The sequence below is a fragment of the Quercus lobata genome, chromosome 5 (assembly GCF_001633185.2).
Source record: "Quercus lobata isolate SW786 chromosome 5, ValleyOak3.0 Primary Assembly, whole genome shotgun sequence".
Taxonomy (NCBI): domain Eukaryota; kingdom Viridiplantae; phylum Streptophyta; class Magnoliopsida; order Fagales; family Fagaceae; genus Quercus; species Quercus lobata.
This window is the reverse complement of record NC_044908.1, coordinates 69,412,661-69,430,728: the sequence shown is the minus strand read 5'-3', so window position 1 is coordinate 69,430,728 and position 18,068 is coordinate 69,412,661. Positions and strand designations below refer to the sequence as shown.

The following is an 18,068-nucleotide window of genomic DNA, read 5'->3' as shown; positions in this document are numbered from 1 at the left end:
GTAGCTCCTCGGCTTAGCCTTGTGAACGTGCCAGCGTTGAACTACCTTCTTAGGTCGGAGATTTACGTTTTCGAGGACGGACAATTGCGTGCGGCTCATCTAGTTTTGGGCTATCAACCTTTAAGCAGCTCTTTCCAGGCGATCGGTCACGCTATAAGGGCCGGCAGTCCGAGGCTGGCCAGGATTGACGTGTCCAAGGACGGGTTCCTAGCCGACCACGATTTACCGCCAGTTGTGTTGCCCGGTGTTAGAAATCCCTACTTGGCAGAGCAGTTACCTCCGCCAGACGAGCCTGGCGTTGCCGTTCAAGTTGAAGAAGAAGCTGAGTCGTCTCGTCTTTCTCTTGAGGAAGAGATAGACGAGTTCCATTTTGAGGAGGAAGTCCAGCAATCCCCCTTAGCGGAATTTTCCGATCCCGAAGGAGAGCGGGATCGACATTCGGCAGTTGGCGCTCCTTCCCTTGTTATCTGCTCGGACGATACTTCGGACGAAGAGACGGAGCCCATGGCAGGAAAGGGAAAATCTCTGAAGGAGCTGTTGGGTTCCAGAGGGAAAGGCCAATCATCGAAGGGACCACCTCCACCACAAGCCAAGGCCCTTCCTCCCGTGGTCCCTCAAGGAACTTTGGAAACTGGTCTCAAGGTCAATCCGGACCTGAAGAAGAAGAGACCGGTTGACACCCCTGAGGAGGGTGAGGTGGCTGCTCAGCCCACCAAGCAGCAGAAGACTGCTCGGGCTCCAAGGAGCAGAAGGGGCAATTCCTCGGAGAGTAGGGACGAGGAGAGCCTTGCGGATGTACGGGTTACTCCGCGTGTATGGAGCCCCAAATTGGAGTTAGAGGGGGTCGCAATCCCTTACAATGCCTCGATCAGAGAGTACAACCGCGGCCGAGCTGGGTACGTGGCTGAGGCCTTAGAGCAGCCCCTGCTCCTTCCTCGGGACATGGAGGCTTACAGGCGTTTCTCTCAGTCCGAGATCTTCCTATCCCTTAAAAGGGATCTCGCAATGGTAAGTGATCCTTCTACTGTTTCATTAACTCTTTTGATCTCGTTAGATATTTTTTAAAGCATTTTGGTTTTGTCTGCAGATTACTCAGCAGGTATTTGTGGCTGAGGAATTCTGCCGAAGTGAACGTAATCGGACTGAGGCCGAGATCCAGGCTCGGACAGAGGTGGAGAAGACCTTGGGGTCCCTTAGGCACGATCACCTTATACTCACGAACGAGTTCAAGGAGTCGGAGCACCGGCGCAAGAGTGCAGAATCTGGTCTGAAGAGCGCCGAGACCCAGGCGGAGGACCAGCGCAAGGAGCTATACTCGACGCAGCTCAACCTTGTCACCGAGAAGCAGGCAGTGCAGGATCTCAAAACTGCCTTGCAAAAGGTCGAGGATGAACTGAGAAGGGTCAAAGAGGAGGCTCAGCTAATCCGAGAGGCTACAGAGGCTGAGAAGAATGCTGCTCGCCAGCTTGGGGCTGAGGAGACGGAGGCCAGGCTATCAGAGGAGGTCCCCGAGGTGTGCAGGGATTACTGCAGTATCTCCTGGGCTCATGCTCTCGATGCTGCAGGAGTTCCTGCGGATTCGGCACTAAGACTGCCCGAGAACATCTTCTACCCTCAAGAGATCCGAGCGAATCCTGATGGTGCCCAAGTGACTTCAGAGCAGGATTTGGCGGCGCCTGATACCGCCCTTGTGCCTGAGATAACGAAGAGTCCCGCCGTAGACTCAGTCGTTGAGGCTCCTCCTCCTCAGCCCGAGCAGAAGGAAGATCCCCCTGTTGAGGCTTAGTCTTTTAGGCTTTTGTTTTTTGTACTCTTTCTTTCTTTTTCTTTTTTTTATGAGAGCCGTCCTGTTTTTCCATTTTTTGTAAGGACCTCTCTTTCCAGTGTACTCGAAATATTAATCTGGAATGTTAGTTTGGCTCTCTATGGATGTATGCCAGTAGCGTTTTACTTTAAATACTTGCAATGATGCAGATATGGCTCTCGATGGATGTGTGCAGCGCATAGAAATGATTTCCTTTAAGCGATAATCTCCCGATCTGACACAAGTAATAGTTTCCCTTAAGTCTGTGGTCCGAAGTGCCATGCAGGACTTAGGTTCTGTTTAGAACTTATGCGATTCTGCTTTTTTGTACTTGGTTTCCCCATAGGCTTGAGTCCGAGGACCATGCAAGACCTTGGTTCTGTCCAAGACTTACGCGATTTTTCTTTTCGTACTCGGTTTCCCCATAGGCTTGAGTCCGAGGACCATGCAAGACCTTGGTTCTGTCCAAGACTTACGCGATTTTTCTTTTCCGTACTCGGTTTCCCCATAGGCTTGAGTCCGAGGACCATGCAAGACCTTGGTTCTGTCCAAGACTTACGCGATTTTTCTTTTCGTACTTGGTTTCCCCATAGGCTTGAGTCCGAGGACCATGCAAGACCTTGGTTCTGTCCAAGACTTACGCGATTTTTCTTTTCGTACTTGGTTTCCCCATAGGCTTGAGTCCGAGGACCATGCAAGACCTTGGTTCTGTCCAAGACTTACGCGATTTTTCTTTTCCGTACTCGTTTTCCCCATAGGCTTGAGTCCGAGGACCATGCAAGACCTTGGTTCTATCCAAGACTTAGCGATTTTTCTTTTCGTACTTGGTTTCCCATAGGCTTGAGTCCGAGGACCATGCAAGACCTTGGTTCTGTCCAAGACTTACGCGATTTTTCTTTTCGTACTTGGTTTCCCCATAGGCTTGAGTCCGAGGACCATGCAAGACCTTGGTTTTGTCCAAGACTTACGCGATTTTTCTTTTCGTACTTGGTTTCCCCATAGGCTTGAGTCCGAGGACCATGCAAGACCTTGGTTCTGTCCAAGACTTTACGCGATTTTTCTTTTTGTACTTGGTTTCCCCATAGGCTTGAGTCCGAGGACCATGCAAGACCTTGGTTCTGTCCAAGACTTACGCGATTTTTCTTTTTGTACTTGGTTTCCCCATAGGCTTGAGTCCGAGGACCATGCAAGACCTTGGTTCTGTCCAAGACTTACGAGGGTTTTTTTTTTTTTTTTTTTTTTTTTTTTTTTTTTTTTTTTTTTTTTTTTTTTTTTTTTTTTTTTTTTTTTTTTTTTATACTTGGTTTCCCCATAGGCTTGAGTCCGAGGACCATGCAAGACCTTGGTTCTGTCCAAGACTTACGAGGTCTTTTTAAGTGTTAATTTCCCCTAAGTCTGTGGTCCAAGGAGCCATACAGGATTTAGGTTCTGTTTAAGATTCATAAGAATTGTCATGCAGATCAGCAAGAAGTGGATAGCCAATGAACAAAATGTGGGCGAAGCCATTTTCATTAATAATAATATCTTCTGAGGTTATTTACATTCCATGGTCGAGGCACAGCTTTTTCGTCCAAATCTTCTAGATAGTAGGCGCCTATTCCAGCTACGGATGTTATACGGTACGGTCCTTCCCAATTGGGCCCCAACTTGCCCCAAGAGGGGTTTTTTGCGCTGCCAAGGACCTTCCTCATCACGAGATCGCCGGGACCGAGGGGTCGTAGCTTGACATTGGCATCGTATCCCTGTCTCAGCTTTTGGTGATAATAGGCCATATGAATCGTTGCTTTTTCCCTTCTTTCCTCGGCTAAGTCTAGATTTCTTGCCAACAACTCATCGTTACCGTCCGGAGTAAACGAAGCAGATCTCAGCGTAGGAAAGTTGTTCTCAATTGGGAGTACAGCCTCTGCCCCATAAGTCAATGAAAAGGGGGTCTCACCGGTTGACCGCCGTGGCGTTGTCCGATAGGTCCATAGAACGTGCGGGAGCTCTTCTATCCATCTTCCCTTTGCCTCATCTAGCCTTTTCTTTAGTCCGTTCACTATGACCTTGTTCACGGCCTCCACCTGCCCATTTCCCTGGGGATATGCAGGGGTGGAATATCGGTTAATGATTCCAAGCTCGTGACAGTACTTTCTAAAGCTTTTACTGTCGAATTGAAGACCATTGTTGGAAATGAGTGTACGCGGGATTCCGAAGCGGGTGATAATGTTCTTCCAGATGAATTTCTGGGCATCCACATCCCTAATGTTGGCCAAAGGCTCAGCCTCCACCCATTTAGTGAAGTAATCGGTCCCGACTATGACGTATCGCTTGTTCCCCGCGGCTTTAGGAAAAGGTCCGACAATATCGAGACCCCACTGCGCGAACGGCCACGGGCTAGAGAGGGGGTTGAGAACCCCTCCGGGTTGGTGAATATTCGGAGCAAATCTCTGGCACTGATCGCACTTCTTGGCGTACTCCTGGGCCTCCCTTTGCATGTTCGGCCACCAGTATCCTTGGGTGAGTGCCCTATGCGCCAGCGACCTTCCTCCGGTGTGACTTCCACAAGTTCCTTCATGCAACTCCTCAAGCAGAGACTCGGACTCTTCTGGATGTACACAGAGTAGGTACGGTCCAGAATAGGAGCGCCGATATAATTGGTGGTCCTCGGATAGCCAGAACTGAGGAGCATTCCTCCGTATCTTATCGGCTTCCAGCTTTTCTTCCGGCAAGACGTCACTCTGAAGGAAGTTCTTTATGGGATCCATCCAGCAGTGACTCTTTCTGATCTGATGGACTCTGGCCGGATTTCCGCTGATAGGGCTTGCCCGGGCTAAGTCTTCAACCAGGATCATTCGCGGCAGATTGTGTGCTGAGGACGTGGCGAGTGTGGCCAGCGAGTCTGCATGGGTGTTTACACTCCTGGAGATGTGCGTCAGATTGAAAGATTCAAAATTCGTCTGTAGCCGCTTGACTTGTCCCAGATACTCTTGCATCCTGGTATCTCGAGCTTCCAGCTCACCCATCACTTGTCCGACCACTAGTCTGGAGTCCGAGAATGCTTCTATTACTGTGCCGCCCAATCTGTGAACCATCGTCATCCCTTGAAGTAAGGCTTCGTATTCGGCTTCATTGTTCGTGGCCGAGAACCCGAGCCTCAAAGATTTTTCAATAGCAGCACCGTCCGGGGATATTATAACTATCCCAACTCCTGACCCTCTTTGGTTAGCCGCCCCATCCACGTAGACCTTCCATGGCCTGGTCTCGACTGCTGAAATCACGCCAACCGACTTCTCATCCAATGCTTTCTTCTCAGTCATTGTTTCTAAAGAGGGCTCAGCAAACTCTGCCACCAAGTCCGCGAGGACCTGTCCCTTGACGGAGGATCTGGGCATATATTTGATGTCAAAGGCTCCCAGGAGCGCACTCCACATGGCGATCCTGCCTGTATAGTCAGCGCTGCGAAGAACTGCTCGAAGGGGAAGCTGAGTTAAAACGATGACCGTATGCGCCTGAAAGTAATGAGGGAGCTTACGGGTCGCATGCACTATCGCCAGAATTGCCTTTTCCAAAGGAAGGTACCGTACCTCGGCTTCGTGCAATGATTTGCTCACATAGTAAACCGGCCGCTGCACCCCATTGTCGTCCCGTATCAGCACCAAGCTCACAGCATGGGGAGCTACGGCAATATATGCAAACAGCACCTCATCTGCCTCAGGGCTGGACATGATGGGTGGTCGAGACAGGTAGTCCTTAAGCTGCTGGAAAGCCTGAGCGCAATCCTCCGACCATTCAAACCCTTTCCATTTGTTTATCAAGAGGTAAAAAGGCCGACATCGATCCGCCGATCTTGATATGAACCGGTTTAGTGCTGCAATCATGCCAGTGAGCTTCTGCACTTCTTTCGGATTCCGAGGAACCTGTAGGCTGTTAATGGCTTTGATCTGGTCGGGACTTACTTCTATTCCCCTGTGAGTGACCATGTACCCTAAGAATTTCCCAGACCCGACCCCAAATGAGCATTTGGAAGCATTCAGCCGCAACCGGTGCTTTCTTAAGATAGCGAAGATCGCTCCGAGGTCACTCACGTGCTCGGAAACCCTTTTGCTTTTCACAACCATGTCGTCTATATAAATCTCAATGATCTTGCCCAGCTGTGGCTCGAACATCCGAGTCATCATCCTTTGATATGTTGAGCCTGCGTTCTTCAGCCCAAACGGCATCACCTTATAATGATAGTTTCCGATGGGCGTCATGAAAGCCGTTTTTTCTTGGTCGTCAGGCGCAAGGGGTATCTGATGATAGCCTTGAAAGGCGTCCAGGAAGCTCATTCGAGGGTGGCCCACGGTTGCATCCACCAATCGGTCAATTCGGGGTAGGGGGAATGGGTCTTTCGGGCATGCCTTGTTCAGGTCCGTGAAATCCACACAGACCCTCCACTTCCCTGTCTTCTTTCTTACCACCACTGTGTTCGCCAACCATTCGGGGTAAAAGACCTCTTTGATAGCCCCTGCCCTTTTTAATTTCGCCACCTCGTCCTTTACGGCACTGGCGTGTTCCTTCGAAGGACGTCGAGGCGGCTGTTTCTTTGGAGTTGAAGAGGGGTTGACGTTCAGGTGGTGACAAATAAAGCTGGGATCAACTCCCGGGGCGTCGTAGGCGTCCCACGCGAACACGTCGACATTCTCTCTGAGAAATCCGACCAACTCCTCTTTTTCCTGGGAAGGTAATTCAGAGCCGACCTGAAAGAACTTCTCAGGGTCGTCATTGACAGCAATCCTATCCAGACCTTCACACCTTATCTCCTCGACCAGCCCCTCGCCTTGGCTCGCCGAGGGAGTTGGTTGCTATAAGCTCTCCGGGACCGAGGACTTGATTGGGGGCTGATGTAAAACGGCGGCCACCATACACTTCCTAGCCACGGCTTGATCTCCTCGGAGCTCTTCCACTTGTCCTCGAGAGGGGTATTTCACTTTTTGGTGAAGTGTGGAGGTCACGGCCTCCAGGGCATGGATCCATGGCCTTGCCATTATCGCAGTGTAAGGCGAATAAGCGTCAACCACAATAAAATTTACCTCCACTATCTCCGCTCCAGTCTGTACGGGCAGTCGGATCTGCCCTTTTGGCGTGACCATCCTTCCCTCAAAACTGAGAAGAGGGGAGTCATAAGCGGCCAAATCTTCTGGCTTCAGGTTCAGCCCCTTGTATAGGTCGGGGTACATTATCTCTACCGCGCTTCCCGAATCCACCATCACCCTCTTCACGTCGAAGCCCCCGATCCTCAGCGTGACCACCAAGGCATCGTCGTGGGGTTGAATAGTTCCTCTCTTATCTTCGTCCGAGAAACCCAGTACCAGAGAGCTTCCCTTTCTTGACCTTTTGGGCTCTCCTTGCCTACCCTCAGGGGGGAACCGATCAACAACTAACACCCTGGGAGTGGGTGGCCCCGTCCTTCCTGGTGCAGCAAGGATGACATGTATCGTCCCGGTGGGGGGTCCCAAGGACACGTCCTTTCGGGGCTCTTGTGTTGTTTGGCTGGGATGGCCACTTGACGGGTGCAGTAGGTGGCGTACCTTTCCTTCTCGGACCAACTGATCTAGGTGATTCCATAGATTCCTGCAGTCCTCAGTAGTATGCCCATGATCCTGATGATAGTGGCAGTACAGGTTCCGGTTACGCCTGGAAGAGTCTCCGGCCATCTTTCCTGGCCACCTGAAGTAGGGCTCATTCCGTACTTTCTCCAACACTTGTTGTACTGGCTCCCTGAATATGGCGTTCACTACCTGCGGGTTGCTCTGGCCCGCCTGTCGCGAAAAATCTCTCCTCGGCTGACCAGGATGGTGCCGTTCCGACCTGGAGTCGTTTGCTTTGGGGGGGATAACTTTATCCTTACCCCTCCCTTGCAGTTGATCTTCCTCCACTCTTTTATACTTGTTAATCCTATCCCTCAGCTGATCGATGTTGGCAACCGGTTTACCAGTGAGGGATTTCCTCAAGCCATGGTCGGTGGGGAGCCCGCTCTTGAACGTGCTGATAGCGACCGCATCATGGTTGTCATCCAGGTCGTTGTACACCTCCCAGTATCTGTCCGAGTATGCTTTCAGAGTCTCTCCCTCGTGCATGGACAAGGACAGTAGCGAACCGAGGGGCCTGGGGACTCTGGTGCTGGTGATGAAGCGGGTGCAGAAATCCCGAGTGAGCTGCTTGTATGAGCTTACGGAATTTGCCTTTAGGCCATTGAACCACCTCATCGCCATTGATCCCAGGCTGGATGGGAAGATTTTACACATCAGGGCCTCATCTTTCGAGTAGATCGCCATCTTTTGGTTAAACTGGCTCACATGCTCTACCGGGTCCGTTCGACCGCTATAGATGGTGAATGTCGGCTGGTTGAACCGTCGAGGCAGCTTAGCCCCTTCAATTCTATACGTGAAGGGGGATCTCGAGACCTGGTCCAACGCCTTCTTCATGGCATCGTTTCCCGAGCCCCTGCTGGATGTGCTCTCATACTTCCGCACGTGGCGCGGTTCCTTTACGTAGGAAAAGGTTTCACTTGGGGGGGTCCTTGACCTCCGTCGGTAACTCACATCCTCCGCATTAGAGGACCCGTCTGAGTCTGAAGGAGATCGTTTTCGCTGGGTTCGTCGCAACTTTCTCTTCAGATCATCTATCTCTCTCTGCATGTCCTGGTGACTCTTTCGCCTCTGGGAAGCGTGGCTTCCTATCTGAGTGTGACTCTGGCTTGTCCGGATAGTTTGCACACTTCCCTCACGATCTCCCCTGTGGCCTGGGTTGACGGGGTTATTCTGCCTCGGGGACTCGACGGGTTGTGTCCGCTGGGAGTCGGCCTGGTGAGGATTCCCCTGGTGCGGATTTAGTTCTGCCATGCTTGACCGTTGCGCCTGCTGATGCCCTAGTTCTTCCCACAGACGGCGCCAATTGTGGTTGCACGATTTTCTTGGCCCAAATTCTAATGATCAGGCTTTGACCCAAGACGCAACCCACAATGAATGTTCGTAGAGAATGGGTGAAAGAACTTGGCTTCAGTGAGCCTGTACGGTCGAATGCATGGATAAGGTGGTTGCAGAAGATAAAAGACACGGGGACGATTTCTCAAGTCTCCTATTCCTTTTCTCTTTAGGTCTTCATACAGTTTTTTTTCCGTCCCCTTCTTTGGGGGACTGTATTACATTATATAGCTCTCCTTCTTTCATCTAAACCTTACACCTGTTGATCATCTAAGCACCCACTTGAGCGCCTGTCCCATCAGCCGCCCTCACCACTCCCTTTGTGAGTTGCAGAGGCCAAGGCGGTACTGTTCAGGGGTCTTTTCCTCATTAATGCGGCCAAGAGGTTGGTTGGGGCGCAATTAATGTGGTGGTAGCTTTTCGAGGGATATTTTGGATTTTATTCATTTTATATGTCTGGAGGGTGAACTGAATTGGTTGGGGATGGCTCTTGGTCTGGGCTTCGTGGTATCCGAGGAGGAGTTTCTCCTCGGATAGGCTTCTTGGGCGTTGTTGGGATTGAGTAACGCTTCATGTGTGGCCTCTCCTAGGAAAGGAAGCTCCTCGGAGGGGCCTGGATTTGGAGTGGCCCATTATTTTTGGGCCGGGCCCCACAGAAATACTACCATAATATTTTTACAATATTTTCACAATAAATCTTAAGTAACATATTGTTATTAGCTAATATTGGTGAGTAAAAATATAATTTTAGTCGTGGGTTCAAATTAGAATTAGTAACAACTTTTCATATAAGATTTTGTTATAATTCTTGTAAAAGTATTGTGAAAAATGTTGCAAATATAACACTTTTCATTAAAAAATATAATTGTTGAGAATAAATATAGAAAGAATAAATGATGATAAAAAAAAGAATAAAAAATAAATGAAGAAATAATATTTAAATAAGATAGAAGATGAAATAGAGAATTTGTTGAAAAGTGTATTTGAAAAAGTTGGTAGTTAAAAAGTAAGAATCACTGTTCATTCTCCAAACAGTACTAAAATTTGGAGAATCTACTGGAAATGCTCTTATAAATGCTAAAAAAAAGAAGAAGCATCTTTTAGGATTTGCAATCCTTTATAAGAGCATCAGCATTGGAAAATTCCAATTCTACTCTATTTTACCATTCCAAAAAATCACTTTATCATTATACCATCCCATTTTATAATACCTTCAGCATCCCAAAACTCTATTTTTATTAAAATATTATTTTTTAATCTTTCTTTATTATTTCTTTCCAATTTCCAACCGTCACTTTTTTTTAGACTTGATTTTCCTAGGCTTTCCAATAGTCATTTTTTTTCCTCTCTTTCTCCCTCAACCTCTAACACCGGTTCAACACAAAGAGCCACACACACATAGCCATGATACACCGCGATCAACCTATCCAAACCCATCACCACACACACACAAAAACACGAACCATCAAACCATCAACAAAGCCACACACACAAACACAAACCATCAACAAAGCCACACACACAAACCATAAAACCAGTTGGAGCAAATTATGGCCACTACACCCACCACCCAAGCCACCGATCAGAAACCCACCGGAGCAAACCTATTAAAAAAAAAATCATCATCGGAGCCACCATTAGAGCTACCGATGATCAACCCAACCGATCCACCCTCCGATCAACAGATCCACTGTTTCAAACCCACCATCAACCGATCCTAGCCCACCGATCCAAACCCAGCTCGCCGATCCACGATGAGAGATGAGAGAGAGGTTGTGTGAAGTTTCGCCGATCCACGACTAACAACCCACTTCAGCCACAACCCAACCACGACCCAAACACTGGACCCAACCACGACCAACAACCCAAACACCAAACCCAACCACGACCCACAACCCCTTTAAGCATCGGTCACAGCCAAAAAAAAAAAAAAAACCACAACCACCACAGTGACCCACGCTAAAAACCACAACCACCACTGACCCATGTCGTCACCTACGCCCAAAAAAAAAGAAGAGCAACTACAAAGAAGGAAGAATGGTGTTTGGGTCTAAAGAGAGGAGAGAGCTGATGGAGAAATAGAGAAGGAAGAGAGAGAAGAGAACTAAAATAATGAGATAGAGGAGAGAGAAATTTCAGGGGAAATGTGAATAAAATATATATATATATATATATTTAATAATAATGCTATAGTACAATTCTAACTTTAGAATTGTACTGTAGCACTATTGCAAAAAAATTTGGAATAGTTGGATTTACAATTTTCTGATGCAAACGGTTTTGAGGCATAAAATGCCAAAAAGTCCTTAGATATGTCATTAGCATTCTCCAATGCTAATGCTCTAAGAATGCTCTAACAGCTCAATGTAGCTGATTGTTATAATAAGATAATACCATTTTAATAACCCTCACACGTGCCTCAGTTTCTTCTTTCTCTCTCTCTTTCTCATCTTCTCCCTTTCTCCATGGCGTAGCGGCGGGGCTCCATAGCGAAATGGGTTCGATCCAATTGGGTATAGAAAATTGACGAATCGGCAGGACCTAAAGGAGATAGTAGAGAAGAGAAAGGGTTTCGAGATTTCTTCAATCCAGATTCAGATAGTCCATTGAAGGACCATAGCCTAGTCCATTCCATCGACAACGTGGTGATATTGAGTATATTGTAAAGTGAGTTGTTAAAATAAATAAAGTAGATTTTTGAATTGTTAAATATAAAAAAATTTAATATCTTTGCTGAAAATGCTTAGAGCACTCGCATTAAAGATGCTAAAATGGCTACTTATTTTAGCAACCAAAACACAAAAAAAAGCAAGCTACATTATTGTTGAAAATTAAAAATATTGTAGTAAAATAATTTTTAAATGTATGAATAATGATATGAAATTCGGTTTTAAAATTATTTTTGTTAAAAAAAAAGTAATTTATGAGTCCAATAAATAGTACACAAAATCCACTATTTTATATGCAATAATCTCTATCCAAGCTCCACTTCCATTTAAAAAATTTAGCAACTGTCCTCTTCGAGCTTTAACACTACTGTAGCTCGGTTTCAAAAAAAAAAAAAAACACTACTGTAGCTCCAAAGTTATAAATATATATATAATATCTTATTTTCTCTTTTCTTTATTTTATTATGATTGTTTACTGTGTTAAAAATATTATTTTATTACGTTGTTTATATTATTTTAAATTTTATTTTTGGGGCAACTTTGCTATTGTAGGTTGCATTTTGGCTAAAAGAACTCTTTTTGCACGTTTCACACTTTTGGTGTGAATGCTCTAAAAGCTGATGGAAGAAATTAAATCTGGAAAAACAATGAACAATCCCTAATCCCTAACTTCACCACCACTGTCTCCTCAATGAAGTCGCATCTTCCTCTAGAGATAATTAACGAGATACTCTCTCGACTACCAGTGAAGTCTCTCTTACGCTTCCTCTGCGTTTCGAAGCAATGGTACGCTCGAATCAAGAATCAAGATTTCATCAAGTTGCATCGCCAGCGCTCCATTGAGAACAACAGAGATCGCACCCTCATCCTAGGGAAAATGCCTAGGGGTAAGCCTCGTTATTTCTTCTCCGTCCATTCCCCACTGAGAATCACTTCGACAACGCCTTCACACTTTATCCGCCACTGTACCGTCCAGGTAAGTACCGTAAAGGTATGCTAGTTAGCATTTTAGACTATTGCCATGGCTTGGTTTGCATTCGTAACATGTTGGGAGAAACTGTGATTTGGAATCCATTGATCCGAAAGTACAGGATATTGCCAACGGAACCGATGCTGAAACCTTCATATTCTTATAAGTCTTCGAGTTATAAGTCTTCGAGTCATGCATTTGGGTACGACCTGTGTAACGATGACTATAAGGTGTTGAGGGTTACGACTTTTCATAATGGAGGTCAGCCTTTAAATGAGTTTGAAGTGAAGGTGTATAGTCTTAGGTCGCATTCTTGGAGAAAGATCGAAGATCAATGGCCAAAAAAGGAATGCACAATATCTTCTACCTCGGCGTCCTTGAATGGAGCGTTGCATTGGTTAATAGCTGAGGGCCCTGTGTATGATATCTATCCACTGGGTCCAGAGTGCCTTCTTGCTTTTGATCTTGCCACCGAGAAATTTCGGGTCTTTAAAACACCGGTTCAACAAGAATCTGAGTTGGTGACTTATTTGGAAGTGTTGAAAGGACAACTTTGTTTTATTGTAAGTCCTGATTTTGAGACTGAAACAGGGCATGACTATAATGATGTTTGGTTGATGAAAGAATATGGGGAAGAGAGTTCTTGGACTCGGATTTATAAAATCGTGCAACGTTCAGTGCCTTGGACTTTCAAATATTGCAAACCTTTAATGTTTTCCGAGAATGACAAGAAAGTTTTATTGGAGATGCGCCAGTATAACCGTAATCTGAGTTGGTGACTTATTTGGAAGTGTTGAAAGGACAACTTTGCTTTATTGTAAGTCCTGATTTTGAGATTGAAACAGGGCATGACTATAATGATGTTTGGTTGATGAAAGAATATGGGGAAGAGAGTTCTTGGACTCGGATTTATAAAATCGTGCAACGTTCAGTGCCTTGGACTTTCAAATATTGCAAACCTTTAATGTTTTCCGAGAATGACAAGAAAGTTTTATTGGAGATGCGCCAGTATAACCGTAAGCGCCAGTATAACCGTACCAAACTTGTTTGGTATGATATAGAGAAGAAAAAGGGGGAGAGGGTTAAGATTCAGAAAATTCCCGATTCATTTGAGACAGCAATTTGTGTTGGGAGTCTTCTTCTGCTTGATGGTGATGATGTGATTGATCCCGCAGAGCAGAATAACAAGAGAAAGAGGTAAAATGATAAGAGTTAAATGAAATTCTTTTTGTTAACTTAATTGTTGGTGTTAGTATTGGAGTCATTCTGTAATAAAAATAAAATAAAATAAAATAAAAGTATTGGTGTCATCATAACAATCTTGAAGACCAGTATAGGGTATTGTTAAAGTGAAGGTTTAGTTGTGTTGTGAATAATGCGGATGCATTATTTAGTTTTTTACAGGGACTCATTTTCTAACACGCTGGTCTTTGTTTTTGCCAGGAATGAAAGCCCAACATAGGTTCCTAATCCTAACCTGTAAGGGAAAGCAGTAGATGAATTAAAAAATGAAAAGCAAGAACAATAAAAGGTGATTGTAGAATATACTGAATCTTTTGAAAGTAATAAATATTGTTCAATTTGTCAATTTGTTGTGTTAATCAGACAAACTTGATCATTTCTACCCATATATAACCGAAGTTGGATTGTTTGTGTCTTCTAGAAGATTTAGCTGTTTTCACATTTTGACATGTTTTGAAACTTTTACACATATTAGTGTGTTGCGGTTGTGTCTCAAGTCCTGAGTAGTTCTTATTATGCCTAGATGCTTAGTGGAAATACTGTGGTGTATATTAATTGTTGTGGTTGTTATTAAGCATCCTTAGGGGCTCATGACTGCATTGATACTAGGAGTCTAAGGATTATGATTGCGTGATACTAGGAGTTTTCAAATTTCGGTGCTAATATTTAGCTTGATAAATTGTGTAAGTACTAATTGTATTTAGGAAACAACTTTTCGGCCATCGTTTTATAAATGAGTTTGTAACTTATGCCTTGAGATTTCTGAATGGTTTGCTTTCTTCAAATCCTTGTGTATTTGTTTCCTATATTAGGGGATGTGAATGATTTTTACTAGATTCGAGGTTCTCTTAACTTAATGAACGTCCATGCGTGGTGGTTTTCAAATAATAAATGTCTACCCATATCAGAAGGGTTCTCTCAAGTGTTCACACGTGATTATATGTATAATGCTGCACAGTGAAATGTAGAAGCTAATCTATATGAGTAAATATGATTATATCTCTAATGCTGCACAATGAAAGGTTGAAGCTAATCTATATGAGTAAATATGGCCTAATGTATTTCTAGTTGAGGTCTCAATGTGTAAGGGGAATTATGGCTTATTGATATTGACTAATTGTTCAATGTGATAATTTTCTAGTACTTACAAAAATTATCATATTTTGAAATTTTTAATTGGAGTTAGAATAACTTTTTTTTTGATAAATAATTGGAGTTAGAATAACTCAAAGTTGCATTATTGTCTTAGCAAATCTAACTTTACAGAAACTATGCAATTTTAGTGTAGACTAATTAGCAGCTTTTCATCATCGAAAAGAGGTCTGGTTAATTCCTTATGCATTATGTAGGGAGTTATTTGTTCATATAATTGAGGGTTAGTTCTAGGGATAAGAATGACCTTCATGTAGATCTACCTCAACTTAGAAAAAGTATGTCATCGGATCTGTGTTGTGATAATGTGGTGGTATATATATATATATATATATATATATTATTTTAGTTATTGACATTTCTAGTGGAGATGTGGCCTTGTGAGCTGCTTAAGAAGTACCAGAAGATAGGAAAAACTTTTAAATACAACATTCTTGGATAGATTAGATGTTTTTTTAGATCATGTCATTGACCAGGAGGGGCTATTTTTATGGTCATTGTGGGAGAAGTTGCAAGATCAATGAGGTTTAGAGTTTCTTTCCAAAAAGTTGACATATTTGAGTAACATATAGATCAATAATTCAAAGGAAAAGTTATGAGATGGATACAAGAAGTTTCTTTCCTGGCTATTTATAATTTTATTTTCCTTGTGAGGTTGGATTAATTATTTTACAATGAAGTCTGCAAAAAAAAAAAAAATCCCTCCCTTAAATCATATTCATAGATACTTCTATTGCATTTGGTTGATTGTGTTAGATTGGCCCCTTAAGGTTAAGTATGTAATGGAATCGATCATTGCATTATGGGTTGCTATGAGATGGTAGATCATGTTGGATTCCTTGTTCTTTGCCTGACATTTAAGGTTCTAGTTGTGCCCGAATGGGATGACTTTGAAGCTTCAATTCATTCTATGTTGTTGGAAGAATTTTCGAAGAATAACTTATGATCTTTTTATTTTTTTTCATTTTGATCGTTTGGGAAGCTTGAGCACTTCTTAAGAATTGCAAATATCTGTTCAAGGTGGTGCCTTAGGCCAACGCCAATCACCTTCGGGCAAGTGACATCTCTTATAAGGACGGAAGTGGTGGGTGATTTCATTGATTTTTCTGGTCTCTAAATAATCAAATCTAGCAATATTTATTAATTTTAAGAGTAATATAATGACAATAATATATAGTGACATGTGGTCATGCAAAATAACCAGAAGTTTATTTAGTAAATTGGTAGTGAAAACAAAAAAGTTCTGGAAATTTTATGTCAATCCATTTTAAATATATCTTATTGAGGGAATTTATTGAAGAGAATGTAACATGGTGTTTTTGGTACTTTAAACTCAATGCATCAAGTTTCTTTAGTGAATTCTTGTATATTTTTATCATTGGGGGTTATTGGCTTGTATATATGCTTTTTTCTTTTATGACCTTCTGATTATATATTTTGTTTTTGCACATGAGTACTCTTGCAAATAATGATAGGAATATTGGATATGTTTCCAAGTTTCATAAATGTTTCAGGAGGAGTTATTAATGTCTTTGGTTCTATTTTTCCTTTTATTTGTTAAAAATTGAAATACCTTCTTGTTGCAGCATGGTTCTTATGTTTCGATGGGTGGATATTGATTATTTTCATTTTCTTTTTTATTGGTGTTTCTTTTTCTTGCTAATGACCCCTCATATTTTTACAGCATGCTGGATACGACTTTTGGTTTTATAAAGAACTTGCTAGAGTGTTTTGGTGGAGGATTGAGAAAGGCTATCAATTGTTTGCCCATAGCATGGCATGTATCTTCTAGTCTCTTCAGCCTTAGTTTCTTTGTGGAGTTTGTAGTTCCCTGTCATCGAATTTGACTTTTAATCATGTAGTGTAGTTATAGCCTACAACAGTAAGGTGAGGTATATTGGTTGGTATTGGAATCCTAGTTGGTTAAGTTCAATTTTCATGCTTTTGCAACTCTTATAACTTCTTCAGAATGGTTCAAAACTGATTTCAATGCTGCTTGATATAAATGGAGGATGACTATGCCTTGTACCTGCTGAAGTCATTTGGATGGAACTTAGAAGTAGGTCTTTGTGTAGAGGCTCAAGTTTTTGATGTGAAAATTTCCCCGTTCACAACCTTGACATCCCAATACAGTGTGAGTAGGTTGTCACTAATGTTCTAATAAAGGTTTTTCATAATGTAAGGAAACTTCTTATAAATAAACATGTTTAACTGCTATTTTTCCTTTTTATTTTATTTTTACAAATTTTTGCCTTGTTGGATGACCAGTTTTGGTTAATTTATCTATTCATCTTGTTCTAGCACAACAGAAGACCAATTGATGCAATTAACATTTTTAAAATATACTATACTTATTTTGGTCAGACAAAACGTTGATTGTTGAACTCTAATTCATATATTTAAGTCTCCAAACTCTCTTTGCAATGGGAGTTTGTAATCACCATATGTTCAATTATGATTCTCAACTATTGCCAGGGCATTGTAGTCCAATGATTATGCTGGGGGGGTTTATGGGTTGGCGTATTGTTCAACCTTGCTTGTTTCAACAACACATTGGTTTCACATGTTCTGGATGTCTGGAAATTGTGATTTTAACTTCCTTTTGAAATGGAAATCGCTGCAGCTAGTTTTTCTGAAACTCGACATAGGACTATGGTGTTTACTTTGGTAAAGGAGGGTCTATTCATAGAGGCTGATGTTGCTAGTGTTAAAGTCACTCCCACTCGAATTAGTTTTCATGAATGTGCCCACTCTAGAATTATCGTGGATGATTTTAGTCGTTATTGTTGGATTTTCCCTCTCACCTTCGCTTCTTAAGTTCATGAAGTGTTCCTTAGTTTTAAAAGACTTTTTTTGATCGTAACATTAAATCATTACAAGGTATGATGATAAGAATTTTCTCTCCACTTGCCAAGCCACCATACTGTATTGAAAGCAAAGTTATTTTGAATACTGTATTGGAGACCCAGTTGGATTTGGTTTGAGAAACAAAATATTTTGGTATTGGTTAACATTGGTGTAACGTTTTGAAGTTATATATACATATATCCACACACACATAAACATAATTACATATTAGTAAGTTATTAACTCTCAAATTAATTACATTGTATCACCTCGTTAATAGAAATAATAGATACCTTGAATCAATTTAAAAGAATCATTTTCCTATGGTGTAGGGAAAAAACAATTGGTACGAAAAAAAATCAGTATGTTTCAAGGGGCTAAATGTACTAGATTATTGAATAATATAACTGGAAGTGTGCATGTTTAATTTCAATGCA

At 43.0% G+C, this 18,068-nt stretch overlaps 1 pseudogene; it reads left to right on the top strand.

Moving 5' to 3' along the window:
• The first annotated feature begins 11,969 nt into the window (after positions 1 to 11,969).
• LOC115989744 lies at positions 11,970 to 16,988 on the top strand (annotated as a pseudogene).
• Positions 16,989 to 18,068: the final 1,080 nt, after the last annotated feature.